The sequence below is a fragment of the Gallinula chloropus genome (genome assembly GCF_964237585.1).
Source record: "Gallinula chloropus genome assembly, chromosome: 9".
Classification (NCBI taxonomy): Eukaryota; Metazoa; Chordata; class Aves; order Gruiformes; family Rallidae; genus Gallinula; species Gallinula chloropus.
The window spans coordinates 12,223,445-12,237,995 of record NC_140094.1 but is presented as its reverse complement, the minus strand read 5'-3'; positions in this window follow the sequence as shown (position 1 = coordinate 12,237,995).

The following is a 14,551-nucleotide window of genomic DNA, read 5'->3' as shown; positions in this document are numbered from 1 at the left end:
GGCACTGTAAGTAATGATATATTCTTGCTGTCTGCAATGAAATAATCGGGATTAAACCCAAAGGCACGATTAAAACTCTGCAGCTCACACTGTGGAGAAGAGGATGAAAGCAGTCAGGTATTTACTTACTGAGTTGTTAATGCAGTGGTTTTTACTCTGACTAATCAAAGCTCTGGGGGGTCGGCAGCATTTGGCAGATCTTGTCTGAAGAAGAAATGGTGCCTTTCTGGTCTCTGTGTTTGGAAGGAGGGAGGGAAGGGGGAATGTGGGCATATAGAATGTCTCCTCAGACCTTAAATATCAAAAACTTGGTGAGGGATGTCCTGTTTATGAGATTCTGGCATACAGATCCCCACACAGACAAGATCAATCATTGATGAATGGTGCTAGGAAGGTGAGAAATTTGATTTACACTGGCTCCAGAAGGACCTGAGCCAGGTGCCAGTTACTGAGGCTGTTTAATTGGAGCCTGAAGGGAACTGAGAAGCTATCACCCTCCATCCATATTTTCAAGGCCATGACTACAGGATGTGTGGTCATCCTCTTCTCCAGCACTCTGAAAAGATGCCATGGTTTTCTGGGGTTTGGACCATTTGAGCCTGAAGCTTGTTTCCTGCAGTGCAAACCTGAATGGCTCCTGCCAGAACACTGTGTGTCCTCAGGTCTTGCTCAGCCCTCCTCCCTTGCTCTGTGGCTATACCTTGTCTGCTCCCAGCCTCAGAGATTCATTGTTTAAAAAAAAATAAAATAAATCCAGTCTTCAGAAATCATAAGGTTCTATGTCTTTCACATAATTATTGTTTTATTTTAATAAGCAATTATGTTTTGAAGGCATCTCAGGGCTCCAGGCGTTAACCATTTATCACCTGCTCAGTGATTTAAAATTAGTGAAGCACATCCTATTTGGAGGTTGGAATAAGGCCTGAATCCTATCAGCAGACAAATGAATTCGGAAATACTCCATGTTTGTAAGTCATTGCTTATGGCTTCATTTTGTGGCCCTCAGAGAGGGGCCAGTTATGTGCTGGAGGGATGTCTGTTCCCTTGCTGTTCTGATAAGAAGCAAAGGACTCATTAGTGGCTGTGAAAGGGAGAAGACTATCTGTTGGCTGTTCTGTACTATTTACTTTGCCAAGTATCTTCCACCAGTCTCTCCCTGCTATAGACCACAAAAACCTAGCTGCTAAATCAACCTCTGGCTTGAGTATCCTTTGTGAGAGATGCAAATTGCCTCCAGAGTGAGAGTGTTGTAGGGGCAGGAAGGTGGTGAGTCTCAGCTCTAGGACTGATATGGAAAATACACACGGTCTCACAGTGCTGAGGTGTTAGGTAGTTCTTGGTTTGTCTTTAGGACCTGTTATTCCCTCCCATGTTGGGCCTACTCCAAGAGCATGAAACTTGCTGGCTGTAGCAATTTGTGGGAATAAACCCTAAGCATTTCCATAGATTGCAGAGTGTGCTGAGTGCCTTGGAGAACAGTGACTTTGGTTATCAAATGCTAGCTGACTTTCTCCTGCAGCTTTTATGGCCTAATGGTTGGAGTTTCATCTTCTCCCTTCTCCTTGACTTCCAGGTGGCACAGCTGGAAGCCTATTTGAAAACATAAACCCATTACATCTTCCCTTTTTTTTTTATGTGGTGCATTAAAAACACGACACAGCAGCCAGGCCTGCGTTGAACTCCTCAGTTGGAAGGCTGAGCAGCCCAGCTCGTGCATGCTGTACAGCATTATTATTGACATTATCTACAGTGTTAGTCAGCACATGTGCCATATGCTCCAAGGTGTACGTCCTCCACGTATTGACTGAGTCATTTTTATGTTATCCATATGGGGTCTGTCCTCGAGGTTCCACACAGACTCTGAGGCATCAGGATAATAATGAGGAAGATGATAAATGTAATAAGGGAGCAAGAGGGATGAACCTTGCACAGAGCCCCTAAGCAGCAGGAATAGGAGGCTTCCTAGTTCACTTTTTCCTCTTCAGTTTGGACATAGGGAGGGAAGGAGAGATGGGAATGAGGTGAAAGGGAGGGTGGTGTCCTTGCTGCAGGGAACTGTTTTCTTCCCACTTGCTGCCCAATGTGTCCTTTGGGGGTAGTAAACTTGAAAGAGTCCTTTTCCATGCTGACAGAGCTTAAATAAAATTGTAGTTGCTCTGAATTAAGTAGGGGCTAGAAGTCTCTGGCAAGGTGTGCTTGCTGTTGCCCACAAATGTTTCCCCCAAGGTGACCTGAGCTGTGTTGCTGTTGTTCCAAAGCTCTTGGCCCATGTAGGTAATGTCTCCTGGCCCTTTTCTTTTCCACACCGTCCATTTTTCCAGCCAGACAAAAAATGAGGAGAGCAGCTTCCTTTTTGGAGAAACACAGCCATTTCTAAGCAACAGCCAGCCTGAATTACATGTTGGAGCAGCCCTTATCATGTTCCCACCTGTGCATCACCAGAATGAGCCCAATAAAAAGCCCCATTTCTCTTTATTTCCTTGTGATTTTTACTTCCCCTGTCCATTTGACCTTCCATCGTCATCCTCAATTTCATCCTGGCCTTACATCTACTGTGATTTAGAGCCTGATGATTCTGGCACATCTCTTGACAGAGAGAACATGGTGTGCAAAGAAGAGTCCATCCCCAGAAATGGGGCATTTGTGGTAGCTGTTCTGGCCCTCCTTCTTCACACAAAGCCTGGGTAGTACTTGCTCTGTGCCTGTCTTGTCCAGCCTCAGCCCCCCTGGAGCCAGCTAGCCTGGGATGCCTCAGCATTTTTCCTTTTGGTGTTCTCAGCTTGGATTTGGGGCACAGCTCAGCAATGTTTATTTGTCACATCCCCACCAGGCTGGGGACAGCAATGCTAACATTGCAACAAATCTAGCAGAGCTCAGTGATAGGATTTGACCAAAACTGCACAGGGAAAAAGCAGCAGCTCTGTAAGAACTGAAATTCCTTTAGATAATAAATTCTATTAGAAGCAAATAAATAAAAAAGCCGGGTATGAAAGAGGCAAACTCTGACTTTTTTTCTCTTGTCTTAGTGTGACTTGAACATAATTTGAAGGGGCTCAGCTAAGCAAGCAATGCAGAGGCCCTGAGGGATGGGGCTGTGTTTGCTGAGAAGTCAGTATCGTGCTTCCACAGCAGCAGGAGAAGAGGTGTGAATGAGATCATATAGAATTTGATCCCTTTCTCCCTGTTGGAAATTTAAAGAGCTTGGAAATACACTGGAAACCAAACAGACATAGCTGGACTTGAAGATTTCTTGGGTGTCTTGATTTTTCTTGCCCTTCCCCAAGGCAGAGCTCAATGAAAATGCCCTGGGACTGATTCATGAAGATAGGAGTGGTCTCTAAACCATCATGCAGACCTGCCAGGAGAGATGGCTTGGGGTAAAATTAACTTGAGAAAATAGTGAGCAACCTCAGTTAAATTTGAGAAGTACCAAGAATTTCTTGGGTGAAGCTAGTCAGCTGCTCATTATCCATACTTAGTGTATGAATTATCGATATTTATGGCCACATCCCTGCTTGATACAGGGTCTGTGCATTCCCTCCAGCCTAGTTATTTTGTTTCACTGCAACTAGAAAGTAAGGTTTCTGTGAAACAAGATGTTTTTCAGACAGGGTGTCCCTTGCTGCCCAGCACTCAGGGTGAGTGAAATATTTGCAATTCAATTGGACATCCTTTCAGGGCTGCATTAAGGAGCAGCAGCCACTATTTAAGTATGGAACAATTACACAGATATCAGTTTATGCTCGAAGAGCCTGAACTTGCACATATAAGCTAGACAGAGATACAGGGCTTGGTCTGACTAGTGATGGCAAAAGATGTCTGAGTTGCACCAGAGCACCTTCCAAAGGCCATCGAGAGAGGTGACTCTTTAGAGCTGTAAAAGGCACATATGGGAACTAGAGGTGAATCTTCATGAAGTTTAATGGTGATGAAGCGATCTTCCTTACACTTATTCTGTGGAGGCAATACAAGTGTATTTCCTAGAACATTTCCTCAAGTGTTTTGGGGGATTTTTTTTCCTGTGAGGTAATGTTTTTAATAAGTAATCTTGGTGGATGTGCCTGAGGCAATACCGAGACATAAGTTCTCCAGCTCTTCTGCCTCCATCGTTTCTGTGCAAGGCTTGGGCTGAGCAAATCAGTAGTGTAGCCAAGCCACAGGGGAATGGCTGGTGAGACAGGAGGGACACCTTGATAGAAGAGCCATTTGAAGGAATATTAATTATCAGGCAGCTAGTTCTGGACAATTGAATCTTGGCTCCAGATGTTCCCATTCTGACTAAGTGCTTTAGCAAAATGCTTAATTGATTACTATCTTGTGAGCTCTGTGTGTGTGTGATAAAGCCCAAGACTGCTGAGCTAGAGGGATTGTCTGTTGATAGCAATACAGTGCAGTGCTTCTTCACATTTTTAAACTTATGCTTTTTTATCATAGGGAAACCAGGCAGGGTTTCAAAAATGCTCTTTAATTTATAATCTTCATTGTAGTGTCATGGTGCTGATTAAAGTCACTGAAGGCCCCACTATGCGCAGATGAAATGAAATAAAGACACATCTGTGTGTGGTGTGAAAAGCCTCTGAGCCTTGTTTAATGAGGGACTGCAGATTTAAGGCCTTCTTGATTTCTGTATATCTATATAACAGGTGCAAGGACAGGGGGGCAGATTAAACAAGAAATAGGCCATTGGGATAGAACGAAATCAACCTGAGCTTTTGCCCAAGGCTGTAATTGAACCAGAACTGAAGTTCAAATCAAAAATTATTTTCTTTCTGTTTTTTTCCTTACCCAGCCTTTGAGCTCCAACCAAGCTCAGAAATGTCAAACAGGTATAAGACTGTTCTAGGTAACATCTTTGGGGGATAGGCTCTAAGAACCACAATGTAAGGGAAGATGTATAACAAGTAAAATGATATTTTGCAATGTGATTATGAAGTCACAGAGATTTGACTTGGATTCCTGTGTGGGGTGAGGTTTCTGCCACTGACCAGATCAAGCTTCTGTTGAAATCTGAGAACTTTTCAGTTAAGTTCAGTGGAAGCTGACACAAACCTTAAGGAGGTGGTGCTCATAAAAAGGTTCATCTTGTGGTGATTAGTAGACTGGTTATGAGTTGATCCAATGTGACTTCTCCCTGGGGCAAACACACTGACTTCAGTGGAAACATCCCTGGCTTTTAGGTCTCATTCCTTTTGTGTACTACAAAAGCCAAACTGAAAGTAGTAGAGGTAGAAAATTTGTTTCATGCTTCTGAAAATGTGAATGCTTCTGCTAAAAATTATGAAATGGATAAAGCTTTTATACAAAGAGTCCTATTGCTAGATAATACTAGTGTGTTGTGCTGAGAGAGCAATTTGGTTTATTTTTGCCTTACCAGAGTTCCAGGACATTAAATTCTGCTGTGTTAAAAACTGCTATGAAAACCTTAGTGCTGCCCGTGACCATTGGAAAAGGACAGATTTAACAAGGGAAGGGGATCTGAGTTTTATTTGCTGAAATACCCAACTTGGTGTTTGGTTAGACTGAATGCTTTTGTTCCATCCGGGGCTGCTCATCTGTGAGCAGCAAACCGATGGCACAAGTCTCTGCACACAACCTTCATGCTTCTCTGTCTGTAGCTTAAGAAGGTTCACAGCCCATTTAGTTTGCAGGTGCTGTCTGGATACACCAGTCTCTGCCATCACTGGTGTGTGTGGAAACAGGTAAATTAAGTTGAAAAGCCAGTTTGAGGGCAGTTGGAAAGAAGAGACTTAATAGGTCTAGTACCCAGAAAATTAGGAATAATTAATTTGTTCTTTTAAAAAACTCTGTCTATTTTTAGCTCTCAAAGGGGGTTGTTTTCTTGGGATTAGTGACAGGCTGTGCTGCCAAGGTGTGTAGGCTGATTTTGGAGAAGTATCCAGCCAGATCGCATGGAGGCTGATGTCTTGCAGACTCCTGAGAGCACGCTGGCAACTGAAGACTTCCTATTAGACTTTGGCTGTAAAAACTATAGCTGAACTCTTCCTTTTCAGATGGCCCTAATCCAGCCAGCTCAAAGGGAGCAGCAGCTCTGGAGGAATCCAAGATGCCTTCGCTTACCTTCTCGGGGACGAGCTGAGTATGTTTCCTTCAGAGAGCACTGCTGCACACAAGGCAGGACATCCTGGCGTCAGGGCTTATGGGACAGTGGTTGTTTGTGTACAAGATGATCTCTGAGGTCTCTTCCAACCCAAACCATTCTGTGATTCTATAAAACAGAAGGAAGGAAAGAAGGTGGGATCTTCTTCATCTGCGTGCAGCTGCCTGATCCAGTTTCAAATGCCACTGATCCACCAGAAATTGTATCCCTACAGACATGAGCCGACTGGCAGGAGGTGTGGTTTGTCATGGCTCCCATAGGACCAATAGCCAAATACCCAGAATGTCATAGACTTAGATTTGGGCATCAAATCTGAGCCTCTGGCAGGGAGATGTCAAATTCTCGGCTGAACCCCTTCTTGTTTGTTAGTTTCCCAGCTCAAAATGACAGACGGTTCCTGCAGCTAACAAACTGCTGCTCCAAGAGAAGAGATCAGTGGGAGCAGTTGGGCATTGATGAGCAAAGGCTGAGAGTCTGCTCCACAATGTTTAGAGCTTTGTGATAATAATTAGATCTTAAAATGTGTCATTTCTGCATGAGACAAATCATCAGCATTGGCCAGGAGCATGTTTCCATGGGAGTGTGAGCGTGTGTGCATCTGTGTGATTTGAGCAAGAGCTAGTTAATGCAGCTGTGACCCTGCATAGCCATATCCCAGTTTGCAGACTATAGGAGTGGGATGGAAATGATAAAAGAACGAAGAACTCTTGCTACCTCCTAATTTCCGCTGCCTTCACCGCTTCTGACTTTCATAAAACCTTCCCCCACAGAGCTTCAGCCAGTGTTGCTGCTGTAAATGCGGCGAGGAGCACGGTCAGGGTACAAGGGTATTCAAACAACAGCTTTCCTTTCCCATCAAAAAAGCTGTTGGTTATAAATTGCCATTTGAGTGTTTTGAGAGAACAAAAAATTTATGTCTATGTTGTTTCTGTTTCTGCTGCTTCTCTTGTCTCAGGTTTTCATGCTTGGAGGAAGGAGGCTGCTTCTCCTAGGGAAGAGGAGGTGCTGAGGTGGCCAGGGATGAGCACAGAAACAGGGAAAGAAGGGATGGTCACACAAAGTGGATTTGCTAGTCTAAACCATTGCGGTATTCTGAAGTCATACTCTGTTCATACATCCAGATCATCCAGGGGCACCATGGCCAACTAACTCAGCTGGTTATATCTGGCTTCTACAGATGGGGGAAATGTCCCTTGTCCGTGAACTCCACCTTCTTAGCACTAAATGAATCTTCTGTGTTCGAGAGGGTGAAGAAGATGATTTTCTGACTTCTTTTGGTTGTTCCAGGGTCTCTGGCACAGAATTGCAGCTTGCTTTCAAGACAACTGTAATTTTTTGCCTTCTAGACCTTTTTTCCCTCTAGTCTACATGGAGTATCCTCAATCTTTTCAGTTATCGATTCTTTCTTTTTATGCTTGGTGATAGCTGGCTCAGGATCCATTTCCCATCCCTTTTGGTTTAGATCCAGGCCAGGTATTTGTGAAAAAAACCTCGTGCATCCCATTTGGAAACCTTCTTCCTTTAGGATTTGGTGTAGGAGTTTACTGAAGATCTGGTTGTGAATTCTGCACTCTGCTTCTCTGAATTTGACTGCTGTCACCTGCCAAAGAGGTGGGATCATTCAGGATCTATCACTGTTGGTTGCGAGACCAATGCTGCCAACCTTGGGCCGGTCTCTTTTGCATGACTTCCAACCTTTATCCCTCTTTTATAAACCCTTAACTTCAGGTTAACCTTTCAAAGGGAAAAGAGGTACAGTTGTTCCTGCACAGCCCCAGTATACCAGCATGACCTCATTGAGAATTAGGTCAAAGCTAATGCAAAATAGGTGAAACCTTGCAGAGTGGAGAATACCCAGTGGGACTCCAGACCCAGAGGGCAAAGTGTTTTGTCATCACATTAAATCAAATTCACATACAGCTAGTTCATGGTAACATGCAGCTGCAGAGGCTTTGGAGGATGGAGGAAGAAGGTGAGAAGGAATCTGAGGAACTATTAATTTTATTTGTATTCAGTAAGTATTTTTTCCCACCCCTGTAGAGAAAGACATAATGCGTGTAGCTTATGGAGCCTGATTTTAATGCCAGCCTCAGGACTATGGCTTGGAATCTCATTACGCCTCATAACACAAGCAAATGTGTTGATACTCAGCACTAGAGAAGTCAACTGAGCACTGACTATCCCACAGAAGCAACGGTTACAACTTACCTGATGATTGCCCCAGCGATGCCTGAATCACACTTCCACTTTGGAGTCTGTGATGCCTGGAGGGAACTCACCGAGGTAGAGCGTGGAAGATGTGTTTCCTTCCACTGTCTTGGCTGGATTGCAAAGCAGACCATCATGTTCTGTCATGCAAAATTCCCTCTTTTTGTCTTTTATCTGTGAGGGGTACTGTCTTCTGGCATGCCAACTGCTTTGGGGGTCATGCTGGACTCTACTGACCACCAAATTCTAACGCTGGAGCAGGCTGCATTTCAAGGATGAAACTGAGTAATTCCTCAATCAGCTTGTTGTGAGATGTCTCTGGCTAAAAGCCTGGGAAACAATTTTCTTATGACCTACTCTTTGATGATAGTGGACTGTTTTATGTTGCTGCAGTCTCCCCCACACACTTGGCTTTGACTTGGCTCAGCTAAGAGAGGAAAAAAAACCTGCTGATCTACATTGCTGCTGCTGGCAAAGGCCACAGCCCTGCATGGGGTCCTCGAAGAGGGACAAGAATCTATCTGTTGAGATTGAGCCTGATTTAATTCTTCTTATAAAGCATCTTGGCAGCTGTCTAGATCTGACAGGTTGATAATAAGACTTTCCCTCCATGCAAAAGGGAAAGTAATTTACATTGGCTTCACACCTCTGGCAAGCAGGAAAGATCCTGCCCTATGTTAGTGTGAACGGGGAGCAGACGTGAGGAGGAGAGCAGGCAGCTCCAGAGGGAAAGGAGGAACTCTTGCTCCATGCTTGAGCAAGCACAAGAAAATGCCATTTGGAAAATGCCAGCAAGTGAGAGCACTGGGCTTGGAATCAGCATTCTGTCCACGGTCATGGTTCAGCGCTTTCCAACCAAATCCTGAAGGATCACTCTCTTACAAGGAGCAGCAGAGCCACCTGATTTCATTTTGCTCCATTTAACCCAGCGCTTCCGATGATACGCTCCTTGCTCTCCCTCGTTACAGGCACATGAGCAGCACCAAGCTGCCCTAGGACTTCTAGGCTTTTATCATGTGGTTGATAACCAGCTGGTAGCCTCTAGGGAAGGCCTGTGGCACTCAATCCTGCATTGAGGGCCTCTCCAAGAACTAAAGAATGCAATTACCCAGCCTTTAATTCCCCTGCTGCCTGAGCAGATGCAGCCATCCCCAAGAGGACTGACGAGTCCAAGTCTTAACTTGTATTATGTTCCAATTTAAACCTGCTATCGTGCTAGTTCTGGTTCTGAGTTTAGTACTCCTTGTAAGCTCAGTGCTCATGAGCTTTCTGTGGTCCCATTGCCCCCAAAAAGAACAACCTGAGGGAACCTCTCTGTGCTTTGTACAAGGGTTATAGTGAGTCCGTACCTGAGTGCAGTGCCAAGGGAGGTACAGCCCTCGGATGCGCTTTGAAATGCTCAGATGAAAGTGCCAGGACAAGGCTGCATGCTTCAGGGGAGTGTAATTTAGAAAACTTTGCTCTTCATAACCCACCAGCTTTACAGGTCCCTGACCTTCCTGCCAAAATTGAGCTGCAAAGTGGTGGGGAGGGGAGAATTGGTGCAAAACCAAGCAAAAGTGTGGGGTGGCAAAAGCATTTACTTTGTTCCCTGACTCAGCATTACACAAAGGATTTTTTTTTTCTGCTAAAAGGGACTGGCTAGGCCCCAGGCCTCTTTCTTTATTACAAAGACCTTTTTGGAGACCTGTTTTTGAACCTGCTCAGCCTGGGAAAGTGCAGGCTGGGGGACTTCTGAGAGCTGTGCAAAGCCCTGGACAATTTTTGTGGAGGTGGGAAGGAGAACACTTGGGTGCAGAGAGCTAATGAAGGCTGCCAGGAAGCATAGCAGAAGAGGGCTTTGTGCTGTAGGGCCACAATGACCAGAAGGTAAGTTTGTTTTCTGACCTCTTATTTAACTGGTCATGAAAAGAAACCTGTGTTAAAATTTGTGTTAGTGTATTCCAGTTTTGAACTCTGTCATGTGGCTGCTTCAACAAAGGTGCAGGTCCCACCTCAAGGTTGTGGCTAATTTAGGGTAAAACCAGGGGTGAGTAGGGAGGAGATGTGGTGTGGTAGATGGGAAGGTTTAGATAGTTGGAGAAAAGGTCTGAAAGGCAGATCTTGTGGAATGTCAGTAGATGATGCTGTGGTAGAAGATTACTCAGAAGAAGGTACATGAATGCCTTTTGGAGAGAGTAGTTTCTAAAAGTCAGGACTATGTTAACTTTACCTCAATATTAGTTGGAAGGGCAATGTAACTAGGTGTGGAGATTGCATCCATATCCTGGCTGAGCTGTGCTGGAGGACAGTGTGTTTCTGCAGTGGTTACATCGTAGCCTTGTTGTCTGGAGGTCTTAAACACTGCCTGTCACTGTGTCAGGTAAATGTGGGACCCTGCTAGAGAGGCTCAGCACTTAGAACAGTCTTTACAAATGAGATATCTTGCCTGAAAGCAAAAGAGATGAAATGAAGACAAGTGCAAAGCACTCCTCTTAGGCAGGCAAGGCAGGATACACGCACACAAACGAGGGAATATGCAATGAGGCAGCAGTACGGCAGGAGAGGACCAGGGTTGTGCTGGTTCACAAGCAGAATACGAATCAACCCCATGATGCTGCTGCAAAACAACTCATTGTATCCAACACTGTATGAACACGAGTGCTCTTTGCCAGATACGAAAGGCAATTATTACAACCTGCTTGGGGCTGGCAGAGCTTCAGCCCAGTGTGGGTGTCCAGAACTGATGTGAAACTTCATCTACACCCATTAAGAAATTGGGAGAGACAGTCCAGGGTGGAAAAAAAAAAAACCCAACAACCCACCAAACCCCAACAAACACAAAACAAGTGAATGATCAGAGGTCAAGCAAACAAGTGCTGTGACCCATTTGTTCGTTTTAGGAGAGAAAGGATGGAAATGGGATGCAGTCTTCCTACACACAAATAGTGCTTTTAGGAAAAAAAAGCTGCTGGTAAGCTGTTTTCCCTGGTCACTGGTGTAAGAAAAAGAAAGGGCTTGATTTCAGAGTGAAGATGATTTAAGATGTTTATTAGTATATTCCTCCTTATCCCTAGACAGGTAAAACACTCAAATGGGCTGTCTAGGAAAGATGTGGCATAGCTCCTCTTAGAGAATTTCAGGAATGGTCTAGACAAATAACTATCAGGACAAATAGTTATTTAAGTGTTTTTGATCCTGCCTCTGATGATCCCATGAAATGCCTTTCTGCCATACGTATCTATAATTAAGCACAATATAAAAACACAGACTCTTCCTCGAGGAGTTAAAAACCCATCTATAATTAGATAAAGTCTTTCTCTTTTAATGGTAAAACTAGGTTAAACGTGCTTCATGTGACAGCTCTGTTGATATATCATTGTGGAGCAAACATCAGGAGGAAAGGGAACTCTTTAAACTAAAGAACAGCACTGGTGGAGCAACATGAGTATAAAACTGGCCAGGCATAAATTAGGCAGAAAATTGAAAGAAAGTTTTGAACTGTCAGAACAGAGATGTTCTGAAATAGCCTTTCATAATGGGAACGCTGGGGGCAAAAATCAGAACTTGTTTTTTTTAAATGGAGCTTGCTAAATTAATTCAAAGTATTACAGAGAACTACCACCTCTCATAGCAGAGTCCAGGGCTAGGAGATCCCTTTTGTATTACAGGAGCTGAGGGGAAGAGAAGTACTTTTATGCCAGTGGGACTGTTTCCTGTACTTTATTGACACAAGTGTACCTCTTTCATCCCTGTGCTTTTTTCATGTTTGAGGCTGTTAGTCTTTTCAAGACGTGAAGGTCACATACCTGTTTAAAAGCACAGAATTACACAGGGGTGAAGGGGGGAAGCTTAAGTTTGGGAAGACCTTCGTGAAAGGGCCCACGAACCCTCAGGTGCTGTGTGTTCTCTTGACTTCTCCAAGGCTGCAAATGCTTTGTGCTGATTGGGGTGAGTGTTGTTTGGGGTTAATGGAAGCAGCTGGGGTTGCTGCTGGGGTAAGAGTTGAGGTACCATCCTCTGCTAAACTTGAGTTGAACCTTGTGTCTTGGGAGGTTACTCCTTGGCAGCTCTGCTGGGATGAAGAGTCAATGTGGGGCAAGAAACTGCTGCAAAGCAATGCGGTGTGCCAAATGGAGCTAATAGGACAGCACAGGCTCTGTGCCAGGAGAGGAACTTAATTTCTTTTGCTGACAAATGAAACAAAGATGTGATTAGAAGTGCCGCGCTTTGGAGGTATGAGCAATTTCCCTATAATCAATCATCCAAACAAAATTGTTTTCATTTCTTTGCATTATTTAGCAGTCATTTGATGGCAGACAATAGGAGCTGGATTTTGTTTTTCACATGTTCCTTGCGCTGAGGTGATTTGTGGGCTTTGACAGTGGGACGCTGGGGTGAAGGAAGGCTGAACTGGGCTTCTGTGTTCAAAAACACTTGGCAAAGCCCACGTCTGTGATTATCAGCTAATCATTCAGACATAGACGTTGTTTGTCTGCTCTTATTAGGTCTGTAAAGCATCTGGGTGTGCAAATCTGACAGTGAAACACCTCCAGGAGAGGATGTCAGAAGCAAGAGGGAGGGAGTGAGGAGGTGATAAGGTAGACCTGAGCTTGATAAGAGCTCCTGGCTCCTCCAGTAATTGCAAGAAAGGTGAGACTGATTATTAGACCTATCAGCTCTCATGGGTATTCCTAGTTGCATGAAGCTATTGATGTGGTTAGAGACCGTGGAGAGAGGGCTAGGTAGAGCAGGAGGGCTGGTTCCTGTATCCTGGGCTGAACCATATTAACAATTCCCTTTCTTTTCCTGGGGGAATTTTATGTCTGAGATCTTGAGGGATCCATTTTGCTTTCCCTGGGAGAATGTGTGTGATGTGGGAGAGGAAGGAGGAGTTAGCAGGGAAGATATGTTAAGGTGACTCCAGTGACTTTTGTTTTCTGACATGGATTCTGCAGCTGAGACTTTTTTTCCAGCATATGCTGGTGCTGGGTCAGGCTGAGAGAGAACTGCTTGGTACAAGTGTAATAAAAGGGAATGTTGTGGGGAGATATAGCAGGAATAATGTCTTCTACAGAGGGTGTGTTTTTCATCTGTTTTAAGTCTGATGACTTTGGCCCCGTTTCAAGTCATGGCCAAAGAGCCTGTTTCTACCACACAAGCCAGCTAGAGGCTGATTTATAGAAGGGCATCCTATGTGTGCCAAGTGTCCTTAAATGAGACAGGAGGGCTTTTCCTTCCTGCACTGAGCAGGACATTCTTGTGCAAAGAATCTGAAGCTATCCTTAAGCTGCTTTGTACCCAGGGTATGTCTCTAATGACAGCATCTCACTTCAGAGCCAAGATGCAGATCTCGCTGCATGTGTATTATGGCAGGTGTGTATGACCTGTAACATAGCAAAGGTCCTGAAACCTCCTGCTAATGGAGCCTGTCCCACTCTGCAGTTTTTCCCACGGGACATTTAGACTGGGATTGTGTGATCCCATGGCAGGGACCTGGTAGGTGGCATGGCTGGAAAATCTCCACTCAGCACATCCCTTAAGTGCCCAATTTTGTTGCCCATCAGAGCAGCATGCAAGAGCTGTATTTCCAAGAGAGCTTTAGGATGAACAGAATTGGAGATCAATTTAAGGATTCATTTCTGCTCTGACTCCAGGTCTTGAATATTTGTTTAAATATCACCGGTGTGTTTCAGTTTACATTTAGCTGGCTTTCTAGCAGTTACCAGTGGTGTGGCGTGTGTGGGAGTTGGGGCTGTGTGTGGATTTGTTGCCTGTTGTCAAATCTGAACAAATACAAGACTGGGAGCCTATGCAGTTAACACCGGGAATCACAAAGGCATCAGGACCTCCTAGCAGGTGCAGGTAAACAAGAAAGGCATGTTGATTATATCACTGGCACAGCAGATTAGCTCTAAGTACACGCTCACCTCTCTGTGGCTCAGCTCCTTGTACAAGAAAAAATAGGGATCACGATACTTCTCCTCCTGCTTTTGTCTGTCTTGCCCGTTTGGCTGGTTGCTCATGGAACAAGGAGTATTTCTTATTGAGTATTTGTACAGCGCTTTGTACAACAGACCCCTGATCGCAGCAGGGGGCTTTCAAGTGCTGCTGCGTTCGAGTGAGCAGAGAGATGCCCGAACCCGGGTGGAAGCAGCAGCCTGTGTAGCTCTAACGAAGGTTATAGATTAGGCGTGCGCTTGTCAGACCGTGATGCAGTTGGATTTCACTGTAGCAAATGCTGCT